The following is an 8,149-nucleotide window of genomic DNA, read 5'->3' as shown; positions in this document are numbered from 1 at the left end:
AGTGAAAGTGTATTTGGATTCTCTAAAGTACAGCAGTCTCTTCTCCTAAGTCCTTTTGAATTCTCCTATCCACTATCCCTTAACCCCATGACGTTTCACTCAGAGGTCAAGGAATAGGAGATAGGGTTAGAATTTAGGAGCTGATTTTTTGATTATCGGAACGCAACCCAGATCTGTCTTTGGTTTTCTGTCTGCGTTGTGTCTTGTCTAGATCTGTCTTTGGTTTTCTGTCTGCGTTGTGTTTTGTCTTGTTTAAATCTGTCTGTGGTTCCCTGTCGTTAGTTTCCCTGGTGTGTCTAATTTACCCGATTGTGTTCACCTGGTGTCCCTGTGTTTTCTCCTCCCTCCTCAGCTGTGTCTTGTTTGTATGATTAGTCTTGTGTGTATTTAAGTTCTGGTTTTGCTGTCTGTCTTGGTCGGTTCGTCTTGTGCAATGACTAGTTCTTCGGTGAGTGTTCTGTTTTGTCTTTGTTTGTATCGCATAGCCTTGAAATAAAAGAGTTTTTCAGTTTATATCTGCATTTGGGTCCTGCCTGCTTCACACACCGTAACAAGACCTTGCCCTGTTTGAGCATGAGGACGAAACTGAGCTTGACAGAAATGGCTGGACCCCACTAAACTATTTAAAACAGTATATAGATAGAGATTTGATGAAAATGATTTCAGATCTAATGCTATGTCACTGTCTAGGAGTGGGGGCCCACTCAACACCTCTGTAGATGAGGTTTACCACTTTTTTGGTGCCTGTATTTTTGATGTCCTGCATCCGATACCCAACAATCAGGATGTACTGGTCCGAAGCCTTGAGAATCACTGCCATCACTGACAGATTCACGCACGACAGATTCTTCAGACTGAGGGGATCAATAAAAGTGCTAATTGATGATGATGTGCCAGAAGATCTGAGGAAGAGGGACACATTCTGGAAGGTGAGGCCTTTTCTGGATCGGATTCTGCAATCGACCTGAATGCGCATCTATTGATGAGCAGATGATTTCTTTCACAGGAGCCTGTCCATGCAGACAATATCTGCCAATGAAGCCAAACCCAGTTGGCATCAATAACTTTGTTTGTGCTACAGCAGATGGCATTGTGTTGGACTTTGATCTGTATCAAGGTAAAGTTGCACTGCTTGAGCAAGTAGAAGAAGAGGTGGGCCTGGGGTTGGGAGGCTTAGTCTTGGCTCGTCTGTGTCAAACTCTGCATCGTGGCACGAAAGTGTATTGTGACCGGTTCTTCACAAGCATCCGAGGTGTGGAACAAATGATGAAGAAGGAGATGTACATTACTGGTACAATAATGAAGAACCGACTCGCTGGCGCGAAGGAGAAGCTACCCTCTGACAAAACCATGAAAAACACAGGAAGAGGTACCTCATCAGAACTTTCCACTGAAGACGGAAAGTTGTGTGTAGTGAAGTGGTACGACAACAAACCAGTATTGATGATGTCTGTTGTTCATGGCACAGAGCCTGAAGACACCTGCCAGCGCTGGGACAAGAAATTAAAACAATATGTGACTGTGTCGCGACCAAGCATTGTCCGTGAGTACAACCTCAAGATGGGTGGAGTTGATTTGATCGATAGAATGATTAGCTACTATCGCATGAGCGTCCGTACTAAGAAGTGGACGATGCGGATGCTAATGCACTTCACGGATCTGGCTTTAGCCAACAGCTGGCTACTCTACCGCAAAGACCTCACAATATGTGCTGCACCAAAGAAGAGCCTCATGCAGTTCCTTGAGTTCCGTACGGAAATGGCTACGACCCTCTTGGCCCAGCATCACGGTCAAGGAAGCGATGAAGACCTCTCTTAACAGTCAGAGGAAGAAGACAACTCAAATCAAGGGAAGAAACCTCCTGTGACGGCAGTGCCCCATGTCTCGGTCCGCAGGAGGGCGAATGCCCATCTCCCAGAGATGATCAGCCTGAAGAACGCTGCGCGCTGCAGGGTAGCAGGCTGCACTGGAAGAACCCGAGTGTGTTGTGTGACCTGCAAAGTAGTTCTTGTGCTTGCAAGGCGATCGCAACTGTTACACAGCCTTTCACACAGCCTTTCACACATAGGTGTGTTCATGTTCCTAAAGAAAAGGGCATTCCTATTTTTTTTTTTACATGACCAATGCAAAATTTCACATAAGCCATACTGTGACTGTCCAAAGGGGGCAAAAATGTTTTGTTTTTTTCATTTTTTTTCACAATGATGTTCAAAACACATACAATAGTAGCCTATATGTGGTATTATTAGATGCAACAGTGACAATGCAAAACGCTTTGAATGTTTTATATATCGTTACAGGCATATGATGTGTTCCTGCAACTGTTGGTAGCATTTTAAATGAGCCGTACTGTAGATGTGACAGTCCAAAAGGAGCAAAAATGCAGTGTTTTCATGTTGTTTTTACTCTCAGATGTTCATAACATGTTGCAAAATGATGTGTGTATAAGTTTTTCCTGGCTGCTTAAAACTGCTGTGTTCAAGGTGGAAATAAAAGAGTTTTTCACTCTATTACAAAAAGGTGACTTTAATGTGTTTTATGGAAATTCAGAACGAGTGTCCACATATGTGGACATCATTTTTCTCTAAAAGTACATCATGTCAAAAGATGATACTTAGTTTTTATACTTATCAGGTTCCAATAAGCCCAAATAGCAAAGAGAAATAAAAAATGCATATAAAAAAACAGCTTGGGTCTTAGGAGGTTAAAGTGGAGCTATTATGCTCATTTTCAGGTTTTGTATTTGTATTGTGTGCCTCTACTGTAGGATGTCTCAATGCTTTAATGTTCAAAATGATCTTTAATTTTCTCATACTGCCTCATTCACCCTATGTCTGAAACCAGATTAGCAGGCCGGCTCTGTTATGATTTGTCAACTTTTTTGAGATGCCCTGCCTCTCAACCTATCAAGTGCAATGTGTTGGCATTCGAGCCAATAGAAACGTGGGTGTTGCATAGTGATGTCATCATGGTAAAGTAAACAAAGATTCAAAGGAAAAAACCCAAGCATAAGCAGGGCATAATAGAGCCCCTTTAAGCGGAGTCAAGCTAAGCCTTAAATCACTATCTACAGTTGATTGCACCTATTTTGTTACTTATTTATGTAGGAGAGAACTGCTCCATAAAGTTTAAATGTACAGAAGCGGATTACTTCTAGCTTGAAACTACTGATGTAGTGCTCAACACTTATTCTGCAGCTGTTTCTGTCCAAAAGGAAAGATTGATGTGTGTGTGGGCGAGCATATGACAGATTGCAGAGCTACTCAGTCAAGAGCTGTCAGTTGGCAAAGAGGAGAGCTAAACAAGCGATGGACAGGCCTGCCTTTCCTGTTAAGTAGGTTTGATTGTTTGGTTTAACAGTCTGATGTCCAACTGCACAGCATTCAAAACATCTGTCTTTCAGCCAAATGATTAAGTGAAACTGTTGCCTATTCATCTAAAACTCTCAACCACATGCTAACCCTTGCTAGATCATGGCCTGAAGCCTGTGAAAGATGACTTGATTGTTGTTTAGTCTGGCGGAATTTTTTGTAATTATACGAGCAAACAGGGAACAGAATGCAATCATTATCAGGACTCAATGTCTGTCCTTGAGCGCTAATGTGAAAACACATTCAGGTTTAAAAAACTTTAAACAGTCTGCCAATAGTTTCTAGACGTTCAAGTTTATCTAATTTTACCATGGAGGTGATTACATGGAGGCGTAATGTAAGTGGTTGCAGGTTTTGCGCAACCACTAAGGAAATTCTTGTTATACTTCAGACAGATGCTATATGCTCCCACCGCTTCCAATCTTCATGCTAAGATACACTTAGTGTGTCACCATACTTGTTTACAGAAATGACAGTGGTATGAATCTTTAGTATCAAATTCACAGCAAGGAAGCAAAAAAAACACATTTCATCCAAATCGAGCACCAATTTTCTCCCAAACGTTTCAGGCCAGTTATGGTGTATGTTGGTGGCACATTTAGTTTATTATTCACAGGTTTAGCCACAGCTTTTGTTTTGGCATCGTATGTGTTGTCATATTTCACCATTATCACTCTTTGAAAATAGGACCATCTAGCGTCCGCCTTCCAAGTCTGTAAACAATGTTGGAATGATTCCTGTGATGCTCAGTAAGCTGTCTTTCAACTGCATTGAAGCCAGGGATGAAGCCACTGAGAACTGTGTTGACGAAGGGAATGTGTTTTCCAAGAGATTTTTTAGGTTTTTTTCTCAGTAATTAACAGCAGAATAAATTCATTTCGCGCAGCAGAAGTTCATCTGAACCTTTTCTCGCCCACTTCTGTCCAAGTTGATTGTATATACATATATATATATATATATATGTTGGAAGTGTTAATCGGCACAGCTCAGTAAAGCCCTTTTTGTATCTGTATAAACGAGATTCAGAGCCTGAACTCGAGAGCGGAAACAAGAGGCTTTGCAGCATTGATCATCCTAATAGAAGGATTTCTGCAGCGCAAAGATCACTAAGAATAAACCAGAGGATGCACGTCATGTAGACCAAAATGTTCGTATTTCTTGGCAATCAAGTCTGGAACAGGAGGAATGCGAAATTGGACAGCAGGTACTTACGAACATGACCCTCTTGGGAATGTGGTCTGACTCAACGAGGGGATTCTTGTAGAGCCAAAGCTCCTCTGGTTGAATCACTCTCTCAAAGGGCTCCAGAAACTCTGTAAATCTGTAGCAGGGAACAAAAGTACACAGATCAGTATCTCGTTTTTTTGGCATTTATGCTTTTACACAGAGCAGCATGCCATGTACCCTATTGAGATATCACGTTCTGATTATGTAGAGAGGAGGAATGTTTCTTCCCAAGGATAAACATATCTAAGGCTATGAAAGCACGGGGACTTCACCCGAGATCACCTCCACTGAAGAGCTCTGTCTCACACTTCTACAGAGTGGATACAAATTAGCATGCTCCTGCTTCCTCCNGTCGGGCAAATGTATCTCTGATTATAAACTGTCGGGAAGGTGGGGGCTCTCACCCCATTCCGTTTTCCCAGCTGGGAGCAAACACGGCAGCTGGAGATGAAGAGCCCCCACCTTCCCGACAGTTTATAATCAGAGATACATTTGCCCGACAATGCAAACATGTTGGTGTTCCTTGCTCGAAATCTTTGAAATATAGATTTGGATATGGCCTGTTGAGGCATCTGGGTCTTTGTATGGACAGTGGACTGTACACTTGACTGCTATTTTAAGGAGGTGTTTTTTGCTTGTGAGAAAAGCTCTGTTTTCCAGCCTGAGTCTATTTAATTGATTGTTTTGGTTGTGTGTGATTTAATTAATTTTTATAATTTAATTAGCTTTATATATTATATATCATTTATATATTTGAATATTATTTCACATATCATTTGCAATGTTGAATGTTCAATAAAAACTTCTGTTTGAAAGGATGTACTTGAATTATTATTATATATTATTATTATGTCAGCGGTCTAAAATGGTCTTACAACGGTGCCGACAATATTATCGTTTATCGCAATAATTTCCTGGAAAATGTATCGTCCAACAAAATTAAGAGAAACTCCCACTGTAGGGAAATGTGGAATTTGAGCCTTTGCAGACCATTTACATGCACTGAAACCTATGTATGAAAACAAAAAGGGCCTCTTTAAGTTACACTTTTTTTCAGATTTATAAAAAGGATTTCTATAAATGTGAAAAAATGATGATGAACATTAATAAAAATGATGTGCTAAATATATCTCTTTAATAGACATGAATGTTAATTTCTCTTTTTCAACATAATTTAAGGTGTCAAACCTTTAAGCAACTCAAACCTTCACAAATCCTCTTTTCATCATGACTCTAAACATCTTTGATCGGCGGTTTATACTCCCAGGGGTGCCAATGTTTAATTTTAGGTTATGAAGAGCTTCTGTAAATAAAGTACTGCAAGAGAGTGTACATCTAAAAATTTCCGTTTCACCGGGCATATTCTAAGTCAGCAGAGACTTCAGTGGATTCCCTCACTGTGACAAAGTGATGGCAGCCGCTGTGACTGAAAGGCCACTCAGACTCAGGGTGCACTTCTGGCAAACATGACGGATGCCACCAGCTGCTGAGTCGCCACAGCTTAGTTGCTTCAATCCATTTACGAGTAAATATTTCCAGTATCTAAATTTGTGTGTCTTTTTTTAAGATGTGAACAGGGATTATGAAGCGTGACCATACCAGCTCATTCTAATCACTGTGCAGTATACAGTAAATGCCTCATTGGAGCAAGACATTGTTAAAATAGTTTCAATCTGCAGGGGCAACCACAATGTGTCCCACTGAATATAATGTGACACTGTTTATTATAGAACACCTGGGTTGCGTTCCAATAGTCCATTTAGCTTAGGAACCTTCCTAACCAAGTGAAATGACCCGGAAGTACGTCAGTGGCAGCCATGTTAAGTGCCGTTCCAATTCTCTAAATTAAAGGAAAGGAGGTTTCAAACTTCCTTTATAACCTCCTTTAGCTTAGGAACCACTGGACCTCCCTTGACGAAAGGAGAGGGGAAAATGCTGCCNGAAGAGATGATCTACGTACTAGGTCAGAGTCATAATGTATGTTGGCGATCATTGCTAGGTATACCATACATCGCTTTGTTATTGCCCGGCGGATATGGTCACTAAATGTCAGGGTATTGTCAACATTACCCAAGGTCCCTTTTCAATTATGATCTTGGATAGGTTTATAAGTGTTTGAATTATCATCCATGTTATACCTCATATTTTGATTCAGAAAACCTAAGGGCATTACTTTGCACTTTGCTGCACTTGAATTTGAGCTGCAACCCACTGCGGACCATCTTTGCAATTTCTCTGAGACTGACTGGAGTTTTTCTGCATCCTCTCTACACTTAATTCCTTGAAGACGTTTAGTATCATCTTGCAAACATCTGACTATGGAGTCACATTATCGGGCGTAGGTCGATTGATATAGAGGACAAACAGTGCAGGACCCAGGACACTACCCTTGTGGAATTCCACTGCCCGCGCATTCCCGTTGCTTTCTTCGCTCCCTCTCGCTCCGCCTGTTTTTGAGAAAGTCTGAGATCCAGGGTGAGTATCGTCCCTCCTACGGGGATACCCTCACCCATTAGAGCTTCTTCAGTAATCCTTTGTGAGGTCAGTATCAAACTGCTTCTGGAAATCCTGCACATGTTGGTACACCGAGTCCAAGGCACACGAGTCCGTTTGAGTGTGTGCGCCGGTGTCTGAACGCTCACTCATTGCTAGCTGTAGCTAACTGTTAGGCTTGCATTGTTATGGATCTAAAGGTGGCAAAAGCTAACTTTCATAGCACAGCTCTACTTCTCACTTAACACAATAAAGAAACAGACCGTATAGTACAGCACAAACAACACAAATGATCAATACTTACATATATTTTCACTGGTAGTATAATTGAAATGCTGGTCTTCTGGAGGTGTTGTTGGTGCACCACAGCTGCCTGCACTGTACAATTGCTGGAGGACTGGGCTGTCACTCAAAAACTGAGTAGCCAATGGGGACGCACCCCTGAAAGTCCCGCCCACCTGGGAGGTTTGTGTCAGAATCTCAAACAAAAAGTGAAGGAGAGCAAATGAGAAAGCTGCAGCGTATGGGCTCAGAACAGTCTCATAATACACACATGCACACAGAAGGATTCACACTTGTATTTCATGATCCACAAAAGGATTCACACTTGTATTTCCGGATCCACACTTGTGTTTTTCAATGCACACACAAATGTGTTCCGTTTGATATACATGTAAATAAAATCCAAATACAGAAAAAAGTTTTACATAATGTGTTTTTGATCCTCACATATTTGTTTTCCGTTTTAAACCTTTGAACCTGCAAACACAAACAGCTTCCTGTGCATGGATCGCTGTGCATTCGTGTNATCTTTTTAAGTGTGAGAACTTGCACAATTGGTGGCCGACTAAATACTTTTTTGCCCCACTGTACATGTAAATAAAATCAAAATACAGAAAAAAGTTTTTAATGTGTATTTTTGATCCACACATTTGTTTTCCGTTTAAAACCTCTGAACCTGCAAACACAAACCGCTTTCTGTGCACGGATCGCTGTGCATTCGTGTGTGGGTTTTTTGTAGACTCCCCTGACGCTCACCCGATTCGTACTTGTAATTT

At 41.2% G+C, this 8,149-nt stretch overlaps 1 protein-coding gene across 1 annotated transcript in view; it reads right to left on the bottom strand.

Moving 5' to 3' along the window:
- The window catches only part of tekt3 (tektin 3), a 46,350-nt gene that overhangs the window by 2,268 nt on the left and 35,933 nt on the right, over positions 1 to 8,149 (bottom strand). The window lies entirely within an intron of this gene.

Source organism: Notothenia coriiceps, unplaced genomic scaffold (assembly GCF_000735185.1).
Source record: "Notothenia coriiceps isolate Sejong01 unplaced genomic scaffold, NC01 NC01_scaffold00018999, whole genome shotgun sequence".
Lineage (NCBI taxonomy): Eukaryota > Metazoa > Chordata > Actinopteri > Perciformes > Nototheniidae > Notothenia > Notothenia coriiceps.
This window is presented reverse-complemented; position numbering and strand designations above follow the sequence as displayed.